A 13,378-nucleotide genomic window follows, 5' to 3' on the forward strand; every position below is an offset into this window, starting at 1 on the left:
ATGTTGCTGTTCATGTACAACTGAAATAGTATTCTTTTAGTGGCATGTTAAGAAATAATTTTTTTTTTTTTTTTGATAGCTGACAAAATCTTTGATTTGCAAATTTGGAAGAATGAATCCGGACAGTAGGATGGCGATTCCGAACACTGAACTTTGAAGGAAGATATATACATGATAGGTATATTTTAGCTTACTATCTTGCTACACTAACATTCTAACATGATAAGTACAGAATATAAATACAAATACACGATAAATACATACAAATTTCTAACATAGTAATTTCTGTACTAATTACTGTTGAAATTGTAAGCTAAATGCGCAGTAGTGTAACTATCACTATAGCGTTTAATTATTAAACACAGTAATAACATTTCGTTCCATTAGAACTACATTGGATTACAATTTTTTGCTAGTAACAACTAGATAATTAGTAAAATGTATAATATGTGTGCACTGAGACTAGCATTGCAAGAATTTATTTATTTATTTATTTGCGTTAATGACATCTGCCAGTTTCATGAAGCACTAGTCATAATTCAGACACATCGTCCACAGATAAAATACAGTTCCCTATCACCTCCCACAAATCTTTCTTGAAACCAGGTCTTACACAGTATAGGACACACAGGAACCGTTTTGCTTGGTGATGGTGCATAATAATTCTTCCCACAAAATCCACAGTTGTTTTCATCCATACCTCCAACTGTGTTTGAGGAGAGAGTTTGAAACAAACTGCAATTCGTGACAGTTAATCTTTCGTGAGCAACACCTGGCCTTTGGGATGTGGGTTTGGAAGAAGCAACAGCAGGAAAAGATACGAACTGTTTAACTGAGGACTCTGAAGGCGATTGAGACGTGTTTGAGGATGAGTCTGATGGCAGAAGAGGAATTGTTTCCAGCTACTGGCGAATCATGTTCATTCGACAAAAGAAATTCTTGTTCCTAAACTTGTTGCGGATCAAATGGGAATATACCAGATGATGTAGCTTTTCAGTAGTGTAAAATGTTTGAGCACCTTGTGATTAGCATTTTGTAATTTAGTTGTGTTTATAGTTCCTAAGATAGTTTTATAGCTTTTTCTGGTGATTCCTCGTATGTTTTTACCCGGGGCAAGTCCAGAGGGGCCAAAAATTGATGGGAGGGATCTTTGGGAGAAATTTTCCCGACATTCTCCAAATTTGTCCTGTTCAAGTACGATAAAAGCCACGATACATAGCACCTCTGAAAAGCTTGTTTCATGCCGAAGAGAACGAACTAAAAACAGTGACTTTCAAATGAAAAGTGTTGATGTAAGAGCCTACGATTTTCTTTATACTAATAGGGTTAATAGGCCCAGGGACACACTCCGTTGTCCATGGCACCTATTTTTTTGTGTTCTTGAAATATCTGTGAAATGTTTATCGAATGGACTAGATTTGATTCGGTTGTACGGATGACATCCGTTCATGTCCGTTCCTTGTTAGAAAACACAATTTTTGACAAGTTGCATGTCTCAGAAAGCAACCTTTGCGACAATCTATGAATAAGTAACAAGCAGTAGCTTCATTTTAGAGTTTACCAAGGGGAGGCAAGATTGTACACTGACATAAAGAGTGTTAAGTTTTTCCTTAGTATATTAGTATACAATTTATTAAAATACTTGGGTTTCCTCCTAGTATGAGAAATGGTAGAAATCAACATTTTCTGTTCAGAAATAAAAGGTAACAGATAACGAGAAGCGGATTTTTGAAATCAATTCAGTGTCTCCAGAAAACACACAATACCGCCTACAACAATCTACTGAAACCGGAAGTGGTAAACATTTTCTAGTACCTCCGGCTTCAATGTACATTTACATAATACAAAAGCTGTAAAAAAAATATGGAGAAGCGCTTTTTGCATTCGATTCCGCGTCCCAAGAATAGGGCCCATCTCTTTGTAAAACACCTGTCCAAATCAGAAGTGATGGAAATCAGTCAATTCCGTTTTTCACGTAGATCGCTATAGAACAAGACCGGCAATAGGTATCGAAAAGAGGTTTTCAACAATATTTCAGCCTCTGAAGATAACGTATCATCACAACACGTGACACTCTTCCAAAACTGGAAATTTACAATCACTGTCCGTTTCAATACTTATTTCGTACGGGTGGGGCGTTTCAAGGGATTCCAGGCCTGCAACGTATATATCAACCAACTCTTATTGACGAAAAAAGACTGTAGAGGGAATGGTCACTTCCGGTCAAGCACTTCCGGTACACGGTACCTAATATAGTTTCCAGGGACGTGGGATGTTTACATCAAGTGTAAACATAGAACACTTGTATTAATCAACTCATCTCGACTTAGGGAAGCTGTCAGTAACAAAATCTGTAAATTCTGGCCAACTACTTCGGGTACATGGTACATACTATAGTTTCCGAGGGTCGAGTGTTCCAAGCGATGCCAAGCATACAACATTTATACAGTCTTGGAAAATAAGATAACGGAAGTAACTCGTTACTTATAAAGTAACTTTTCATAGTAACGCGTTATATTTTTCCAAAGTAACCGTAACGGTAATGCGTTACAAATATGTAAATAACGTATCTACTTTGCCGTTACTGTTTGCGTTACATTTCAGTTAAGTAACTACAATGTATTTATACTTTTTCAGAAAAAAATATTTCCTGTAGTTGTCAAGAAGAATTTGTTTTGTGCATCTACAAGTACATAAACGAATTCAGAAGTCCAATATTGCGTTTCTAAAGCCAGCGAAGAATATCAAATTTCCGACAAAATAACTGTCCACCGGAAAGGATATAGCAGTGCTACCATTATCAATTTACAATTATAAATATTTACAATGATTGGAAGAATCCGAATGAGCAATAATAATAATAATAATAATAATAATAATAATAATAATAATAATAATAATAATGATTATAAACTAAGAATAGTAATGGAGGTATTAGTAGTGATGAAAATTGAAATAAGAACACATTTTTTTACCTAAAGATTCGGACCTAAAAGTAACGCGTTACTTTCCAAGTAGGGTAACATTTACTTTCCTGTGGAAGGTAACGCGTTACATTTTAAGGGAAAGTAAAGTAACTTTTAACGTGTTACATTTGTTAATAGCAACTAACTCAAGATTGAACAATTTGAGGGTCAAAACTGCATTTGCTTGCTCACTTGAAGTTGAAAACTAAGTCTTCTCCTTCAATCCGAGGACAAAACCACGTTTGTCGGTTCATTTGAAAGTCCAAACATGCGTGTTTGTTCATTCCAAGGAGAAACGATGTCTGTCGGTACATTTGGAGGTCAAAATCACGTCTATCAGTGCGTTTGAAGGTCAGAACGACGTCTGTTTGTCTACTCCAAGGACAAAACCACGTCTGCCGGTACATTTGAACCTCAAAATTACATTTGCCTTTTCACTTCAAGGTCAAAACGACGAATATTCGTCCACTCCTAGGACAAAACCACGTCTGTCGGTCCACCTGAAGCTCAAAACCATATCTGTTAAATCAAAGAACAAAACTACATTTCTCTGTCTATTGGAAGGTAAAAACAACGTGTGTTGGCCAACTTGAAGGTAAAAACAACGTATGTGTCCATTTAAAGTTCACACTATGTCTGTTTTACGATTTGGAGGACAAAATCCCGTAAGTCGGTCCATTTGAAGGTAAAAGCCACCTCTGTGCGTCTATTCCAAGAACGAAAAGAGGTTATAGGTACATTTGAAGGTCTGAACTACATCTTCCAGGTCACTTCAAGGTCAAAACGATGCCTGTTGGTCCACTTCAAGGACAAAAACACATCTGTCCGTCCATTTGAAGGACAAATCACGTCTGTTCGTGCATTCAAAGAACAAAGCCACGTCTGTTGGTCCATTTGGAGGTTAATATGACGTCTATTCGTACATTAAAAGGAAACCAGCATGTCTCTTAGTCCATGTAAAGGTCAAAACCACGTCTGTTCATACCAAACCACTCCTTTCGGTTCATTTCAGTCTTGGGAGGTAACATAACTAAAGCAATGCGTTACTCGTAACTCGTTACTTTTTAAGTAAACTTTTCTAGTAACGCGTTACATTTTTCCAAAGTAGCTGTAACGGTAACGCGTTACAAATTTTTAAGTACCGTACTTGGTTTACGAAACATTTTTGGATTACCTGTGCTCGTGGGTTTTCTCGGGGTTCTCCCGTTTCCTCCCACTTTCTTCATTCCACCATTTCACTCATCTCTCATCATCACCGTCTCCTTCAGCCTAACTGGCATAACCGTGGGACGTAAAACTTAAAGATTTCATTTCATTTCATTTTTGGATTACATTTTGAGTATGTATATATCAATGTTACTATTATCAACCTTCAGTTCGAAACATTTGCGATGATGGGGGAAATCAGAATGAGTAATAATAATGATGATAATAATAATAATAATAATAATAATAATAATAATAATAATAATAATAATAATAATAATAATAATAATAATAATAATAGTTATGGTAGTAGTAGTACTGAAAATTGAAATAAAAATATATTTCTTTAAACACTCAAAGTTTCGGATCTAAAAGTAACGCGTTACATTCGAAGTAGGATAACAGTTACTTTCCTAAAACAAGTAACGTGTCAGTAACACGTTACATTTTAAGGGAAAAACGTAACCTTCAACGCATTACATTTTTACAAGTAACTTACCCAAGATTGGTCCATTTGAAAGTCAAACCCACACCTGCCGCCTCACTTGAAGCTGAAAATAAGGTTTTTCTCGTCCATTACGAGGACAAAGCCACGTTTGTAGGTAGGTTTGAAGGTTAAAATCATATCTCCAGGTTTACTTCAAGTCAAAACTCCAAATAAAAACCATGTCTCTTGTTCCATCTGAAGCTGAAAACCACGTCTGTTTGTCCATTCCAAGAACAAAACTACATATACTGTATTTGTCCATTTGAAGGTAAGAAAAAACATGTCTGTTGGCCCACTCGAAGGTAAACGTCACGTATGTCAGTCCACTTGACGGTCAAGCTACGCCTGTTCGAGCATTTCAAGGAGAAAACCGCCTCAGCCAGTCCATTTGAAGTAAGAACCACCGCTGTTCGTATATTCGAAGCACATCTGTTGGTCCGTTTGAAGGTCAAAACCATCTCTGTTAGTCCATATGAAGGTGAGATTCATATCTCTTCGTCTATTTCAAGGACAAAATCACGTCTGTCGGTACATTTGGAGGTCATAACCCCATCTCCCAGTTCACTTCAAGTTCAAAACTACGTCTGTTCGTCCACTCCAAGGACAAAACAATGTTTGTCAGTCCATTTGAAGGTCAAACCAAGTCCGTTCGTGCATCAAAAGCACAAACCCATGTCTGTTCATCCATTTGGAGGAAAAAACAAAGCATGATTCGTGCATTCCAAGGCAAACGCTTGCTCGTGCATGGATATATCTCTCTTTATCCATGTGAAGGTCGAAACATTTTGTGTGAAATATATTGCAATGCTACAATTATCAACCTACAGTTCTAAACATTTACAATGATTGGGGAAAATCAGAATGAGCAATAATAATAATAATAATAATAATAATAATAATAATAATAATAATAATAATAATAATAATAATAATAATAATAATAATAATGATAATAATAATAATAATAATAATAATAATAATAATAATAATAATAATAATAATAATAGTGATGAGAGTAGTACTACAACTGAAATAAGATGTTTTTATTTTCAAAGTTTCGGACCTAAAAGTAACGTGTTACTTTCGAAGTTGGGTAACATTTACTTTTCTGGGGCAAGTGACACATTACATTTTACGGCAAAGTACAATCACTTGTAACGCATTATATTTTTACAAGTAGGATACCAAGATTGCAATCATATGAATCAACTCTTGTTCGCGAAAGAAATGGCACTGAAATTGGTCACTTCCGGTTCACGGTAGCAAACAGTTTCCGGCTTGCGGCATTTTATACATGAAATATATAAATCAATCAACTCGTATCGAGGAAAGAAATGTGCCTGTACAAGGATTGGTCATCTCCTGCTAACTACTTCCGTTACACAATTCCTAATACAGTTTCCATGGGTGGCCTATTCACAGCAATTGTACACATGTAATATTTATATCAATCAATTAAATTGGTTTAGGGAAGCTGTCGGAAACAAAATCTGTCACTTGGGATGAAGTACTTCCGTTACACGGTACATAATATAGTTTCCAGGGGTAGGGTGCTTCCAGCGGTTCAAGGTGTGCAATATATATACTAGACTTCGGGTGTAGAGGATGATAATCCACATATCAGGAAAATTTTAGTTCTGTGGATGAACTACAGGTTGTCACCTTATACATGCGTAAAATTCGCCAGAGTAGCATGTCACCCTGCCCTTCCCTGCCATCCATATATGAAAATCAAAACTGTTTCACCTTGAACAGACGTAGAAGAGGCTTATCGCCTTGTTCATTCACAGAACTAAAATTTTTGTGATATGTGGGTTATCACATTTTACAGCCGAGGTCTCTCGTGTTGACAAAAGAAAGCAAATAGTGCTGAAATTGGTCACTGTTTGGTAACAGTACCAAATAGTTTCCGGGGTACGGTATTTTCAACGACTTAACACATGCAACATATATATCAATCAACTCACATAAACATAAAAACGATCTGCATGCGGATTGGTCACTTCGAGTCAAAAACTTCCGGTACAAAATAACTAATATAGTTTCCAGGGGGAGGTATTTCCAGTGATTGCACACATGCAACATAAGTATCAATTGAATCGCTTTCATTAAAGAAAGCTATTGGTACCAAAAATAGTCACTTCGGGTGAGGTGTTTCCAACGATTGCACACACGTAGCATATACATCAATCAACTTGTCTTGACAAAAGACGACCGTATGTACTGGAATTAATCACTTCCAGTATACGGTATATAATATAGTTTCAAGGATGAAGTGTTTCCTCCAATTGCACATATGCAACATAATTGAGGCCTATTCCGGAAGAAGGGCGCATAGACCGTTTCCGTGAATGGAGAAAATGAGCCTTAAATATTTTATCAGAGCATATAACAATAACATATGCTCTGATAAAATCTTTAAGGCTCATTTTCTCCATTCACGGAAACGGTCTATGTACCCTTCTTCCGGAATAGGCCTCAATTATATATCAATCAATGCCCTCTCACTAAGGAACCCTTCACAAATAATGTTGGAATGAACGCACTTGGGAAGATTTTAACTTTGGTATTGATGATTCCTGCATTACGAATGGCGTACCATGAAACGGTTTCAATTTATTGATAATTATGGTCATTACTTTGAAGTATTTCTTTCGGTAATTTTAACATCTTGTTATCTATACCTAATTGAAAAAGCATCTATTTATCCGTAGCTATCATGAATTTAATAGAAATAGATTAAACATGTGTATATGAGGCATCAATGCTGAAACTATTCTATATACAGCGGACATTTCTTACAAACGTACTTAGGCGTGTCTGCGTATATATGTATACGAGCTACCCATATACAATGTTTTTTCTTAATTTTTTCTCCACATTTCTCTGAGCCCAACACGTGTCACTGGTGGCGCGTCACCTATCCTCAGCTCTCCTACCAACATTTTTTTTTCTCTCTCTCTCTCTCTCACACACACATATATATATATACGTTCTATTTGCTTTGATTTCTTTTTCTCTTTCATTTTTTCTTTCTTTTTTTTCATTCGCCTGATTATTTCTACCCAGTTCTGGCAGAAGTTCTTGGCAACTGCTTCTCTATGAGTACGTTCGTTATGCGGGTGTGCTCGTGTAAGTTAGCTTCTTAGTTCTTTACGAGCAATATTCTTCACACACTGAATCCTCAGTACTACCCTAAGTGAAAAAAAATCTTCAAACTAAATAATTTTCTTCTTTATTTGAGTTAAAGAAAAAAAAAACTATTACGCTTATTAAGTAGGAAAGAAAATGGATGTTCTGTGCATTAGTCAGCAATTGCACCCCTTTGGCTCCGTAATAGTAGATTCTCGTCTTCGTTCCCAGTTCACACAGATCCGCATCTGTAAACCCGAGCCAACGAACGTTGTCCTAATCACCTGTGTACGGTTGCTAGTCCAACTTAAAGAACGCAAATTGTCAAGTGTTGCTATCTAAGTTAAAGTAAAGGCTACATTTTCTTTGATGACACGCATCTTCTTTCAACATGTAACTTTATTGCTATAAAATTGTATTTTGTAGAAATCCTGCGTCACAGATCAGACGTTTTAGGAGAATCAAATTTAACACTGTCTTAGCAACAAGGACTTCGATACATAAATAAACTTATAAATTAAGATGTATGTTTGTGAAAAGTCACTTGAATTATATCAGAATTAGGAAGATTGATAATGAACTGTAACGGCTATTGTGGATCTTCATGTATCTATTAGAGATGGAATGGATCAGTAGGCTGTGGATCAAGTGAGTCAACATTTTTGAGTGGGTCAGTTGGTCTTGGGTCAACAGGACGTGACTCACTGTGACTTACCACCCACCGTGATCCACTCTGACCCACCGACCCACTACTACTCACTGACCCACTCTGTTCAAGTGCATTGTAGATAGTGTCTGAACACAGGTGAAGTTGTCGACTTTTTACTTTCAAGACCTCCATTTTTCTTCCATTTTATTTTTTTCTATTTACGTACCTAAGGGAAAAAGAAACTTCGCACACTTTTGGATATCGATATTTGTAATTGTAATAATAGCAATAGGACCTACTACTTGGCTTTTGACACACAATCGAATTTTTGTCTTTTTACTTCTTTCCCTTACGATGGTTTACTTTACCTTGATTTGAGACTTTAAAAGTTCATTCGATTTTCCACTGAAAAATATATGTAATTCAACAAGAAAATAATTATTATAATTCAATTGAAATTCATCGTAATATGGTCCATAGCAAACATTTTACCATTTTATATCGTAAAGGTCAGATCCAGCGGAGCTGTGTTTAAGCTGTTGACCGAAGAAATTCAAGCTGCGCTTAGTGATTATTTCACAGCCTTGTTTTATTACAAGTGTAAACTCTTTAGTCAGTAGAAAGTAGGGCGTAGATCATGGGTCAGAGTTGATGACGGTGGGTTTTGATGGATGGTAGGATAGAGTGGGTCATGGTGAGGGTGGATCAGAGTAGGTTACGGTGAGTGGTGGGTCAGTGGTTCATGGGTCAAGTTTTCATTCATCTACACCATCTCTGGTATTTACAATTGAATCGAATAATCAATTATAACGTCACTGTCGCCTGTGCACGTAGTTCTTACCAGAGATAGGTACACTCAGCCACGCAAATACACTAGTTGTCGCCCGGGGCAACAAATCGCCTTAACACCCCTGACCAACTAAACTTAAACGCTCCCCCAAATATTTGCCTGATTTTGCGCCCTTCCATTCCGGCGCCTGAAGCACAACCCCCGTTGCCCCCTTACCTAGTTACGTCACTGGGTACGCTCACTTAATTGGCGTTGATGAGGGCCACTCTTATCCTCATTTCGATACATGATGGTGGTGAGAGTGAATCAGAATGAGAGCGTGAATATTAGCCTATTTAAAGGATGAGGCGTGTGAGTGTAAGATAGTTGAGTGAGGTAAGAGTTAAGGGTGAGGGTGAGGTCGAGTTAGTGTGAACGTGAGAGAGCTAAATGAATGTGAAAGGGAAGAATTACCAGTTACCTCCCCCCGTGCCTCGAGAAGACATGTATAACATATGGAAAAACGTGATTACACGTAGGAATTGTGATAGCACATACACAAGAATTGGCTAATTATGATTTTATTACCCGATACTATTTAAACTAGTTGTTTTCTCGAGTCTTCGGCCCGCTGCAACATCAAAGAGCAATACTTCAAATAAGGTGTGAGTTCAAACCAGTGGCAGATCTAGAAGAAGGTGTGAGAACGTGCCCAATCCAGTGGCGGACAACTACTAATAAATATCAATTTTCACCTAAAGATTAACAATATTTCTTTACAATTTACTTGTTTGATTCATTACAATATCTATACTATACTTTCGTCGTATAGGGTATTGTTAGTTATAGGCATTATTAATTTATATGGAAACAAGTTAAAATATCTACTGATAATCTTGTAAACTGGGCTACGAGAATATATTTTAACAAGATTTAATTGGTTAAAAGATATTCTCGCATATTTACAGTGCGATATGTTTACGTTCTGGTCATGATTTATGATTTACTAAGCATAAATAACAACTATATGATCTTTTCATGTTAATAGCCACAAGTAATACATTCAGTTTGAAAGGAACTTTTGGCAGCTATTCTAACATAATTTCGCCGACGAAATGTCCCGTACTATTAAAAATTATCAAGTGCAATAATTTGACATATTTCTTGTATCGTATATGAGCTGACTTTTTCAATCCTTAATCTCCTCCAAGAATTTTGATTGTAATACAAAATGCTGTAAAAGTTTCGAGACTATTTCTGTAAGACTCCAACAGATGATGTAGCAACGCTGCATGCACACTCATAGGTAACACTGTTCTTCATAAATCGATGTGAGAAGAGATGTTGTCCTGTGTACATCGGACTGTGCAGCTGGTGCTATTCTCACAACGTGTGTTACCACGTCTGTGATTTCAACATGGACAATAAGTTAGAACTACGAGTGAACGTGAAATTCTGTGTGAAACAGGGCAAATCCGCCACAGATACGTTAGCTATGATTTTGCAAATGTATGGCGATACTGCAATGACTCGTTCAAGGTGTTTTGAGTAGTACGCACTTCAAGAGCCAAAGAATATTATTGGAAGACGATGAAAGATCAGGACGACCTTCAATGACCACAATACCCGAAAATCAAAGTCCCGAATGTTAAAACCTTTCGGTAAGTTGTGTGTAAGGATCGTCGGGAAATAATCCGCAACGTCACTGCCATTGTCAGTGAGTCATCCGGAACACTGCAGGATGCATTGGAATTTGCGCCGTGTTGCTGCTAAGTTCGTCCCCAGGTTGTTGACCAGTAACAGAAGGAACACAGCATCGAAATCTGCCAAGAACTGTTAGCGTACCGTGGGTGGCCCGTCCTTCATGTGGAGGATCATTAGCGGTGGCGAAACTTGGGTGTATAGGTGACATAGCGACAGCCTTTACATTGGAAAAGCCATAATCTCCACGAACGAGAAAGACGAGTCCAGGGGCGGATCCAGAACGGACTTCTGTGGGGCGGTGGGTTGTAATACTGATACTTAGAGCTACTTTTAAGAGCTCCAAACTCTGGGATTGGTTTTATTTATATATATAAAATAAGAAAGTTTCCTCTTCTGGGGGGCAATTGCCCCGATCGCCCCCCTTGGATCCGCCACTGGGCGAGTAAGGCCGTAGCCACCGATATAAAGGCCTGAGGGCGCTGACGTCACGAAGCTCATACGCCACATCCTGTAGGGCAAACTTACTATCATAAGCATTCTTGTTTGATGCTTTATTGTAAATTTTGAAGATAAAACGTATCATTGTAAGGAAGAAATACACCAATTGTGTGACAGAATTATTAGAAGACACGTTATAAGTGGAAGGTAAGTCAATATATTTAGTTTAATCTTTAAATATAACATAAAGTTCATAACGTCAGCAGCATCTTTGATTTCATACCTCCATCTACAGTATAAATAGGAGAGTTTAATTTTAACATCTGTTCCTCTTGTTATTGTTGCCATTTATCGATAAGGATCATAAAAATCATAAGTGATACAATAATTATTTATTGTTGCACCTGAAAATAAAACATGTATACTGTAGCCTGGAAGGATAAAAGAGATTCATCATTATAGAGTGTAAACTGTCAATATGAACCAAAAGTTCCGAAATAGGCTTTAATTGAATATGGTACGTCCATACACTACAAAAATACGTTTTCATGAAGTGTGCACAATGAAACACTGCAAATAATTTGTGTAGAACTTTTTAGTGCATAAGGTACATTATAAATATTGCAAACAACTACACCTTGTACAATACATATACTCAATTATGTGAATGCACTTCGGAAGTCAACCATTTTAAAATTACGTGTAAGTGATTGAAAAGCAGCCTTACTGTAGTGTTTCAATTGTATAATGGTTATTTACATTTTTGAGTATGTATTTAGTTTAATTTTTCTCATGACTTGGCAGTGTTCATTATGTTGTGTGCAGGTATAGAACCTCGTTCCAAATTCACTTTAATTACATAATCTTCCTTTTTCACCAAGAAACACTCTTAGTACCTAACATTGTGTTTAATATGCGGTGTTGCTCTCCTCAATTCAAATTCGCTGCAGAAAGACATAAGCGTTATTACTTTGAAAAATCGCTTTTATGCGAAAATACCCACGAAGCTGTAGTAGGTAGTCACTTTGGGTAAAGTTCCGTAGCTGGCATTTCTCCGGATTACCTTTCGTGATGAAATAATGACCGCGATTGTTTAGTAGAACAGAATAGATTATTTAAAGTAATTCAACGTACTACTATTACTACCAAACTACTTATTATTACTATAGTATAATTGGAATAAGTATTAATATTTATATACAAATACAAAATAATTTCATTACATAGTAATCATATTAATAGTAAGTCACTATACTCACCATTGACCATAGGAGTTGTTAAATACTAATCACAACACAGATTGTTAATTACTAATCATTAAATTGTTTATATAACAGCTCTGGCTGTAAGTGCTATTTTTTTGTATTTGCAAAGATACCGGTAGTGTGCGAATTGAACATTTTTCCCAGCGGGATGAATTTCACCCAGATACACACTCAGCTATCACATACGTAAACTATATATAGAGAGTGGGGAAAGTTCTCCCTACCAAGGGTAAAAATTATCTTCTCGAGAGGGAGGATAAAGTTTTTTGCTAGAAAAGGAGGGAATTCCTGGCATCCTCTCGTCAATTTGCACAGTGTGTAGAGGGGCCTGAAGAGTAAATTAGATTCGATATTGCATTATGTTCTATACAGTGCAGCAGGGGCGTACGCAGAGGGTTGGTCCTGGACAGGGTTGGCTGCTTTAAACGTTTTTCTCATGGAATTAATTTAAATCAAAACTATAAGATGAGTGCTTCAAAGCTATAGTGAAGTCAAATTTTCGTATCTTTATTTGCTTCTTGAACTGATACGCAAATTAAATTAAAACGTATTTCCAACTAGTGAACTAACTCGGAACTAATTTTGATCTGTATTCTGTAGTCTTTTGAAGTTGTTCGTTTATTTTAATAGCACCGCTATTGCACAAGAACGTTAAGGCCCGAAATCACGTCTTTTCTCTAAACTCTGCCTAATTTTAGGAGCAATTATACATATTTCAATACAGTTTGTACTCATATTAATCTCCCCCTGAAAATAAATTGC

The 13,378-nt window shown here is 36.8% G+C and overlaps 1 protein-coding gene across 2 annotated transcripts in view; it reads right to left on the bottom strand.

Moving 5' to 3' along the window:
- The window catches only part of LOC145693438 (uncharacterized), a 683,742-nt gene that overhangs the window by 601,974 nt on the left and 68,390 nt on the right, over window positions 1-13,378 (bottom strand). The window contains exon 1 of one of the 2 annotated variants that reach the window (XM_081769433.1): window positions 4,672-4,979. The exons of the other annotated variant lie outside the window; for it this stretch is intronic. The gene's annotated coding sequence lies outside the window, so the exon portion shown is untranslated. Of the gene's footprint in view, window positions 1-4,671; window positions 4,980-13,378 lie in introns of those variants that run through there. 2 annotated transcript variants of the gene reach the window in all.

The sequence above is a fragment of the Thermobia domestica genome, chromosome 8 (genome assembly GCF_964235325.1).
Source record: "Thermobia domestica chromosome 8, izTheDome1.hap1.1, whole genome shotgun sequence".
Classification (NCBI taxonomy): domain Eukaryota; kingdom Metazoa; phylum Arthropoda; class Insecta; order Zygentoma; family Lepismatidae; genus Thermobia; species Thermobia domestica.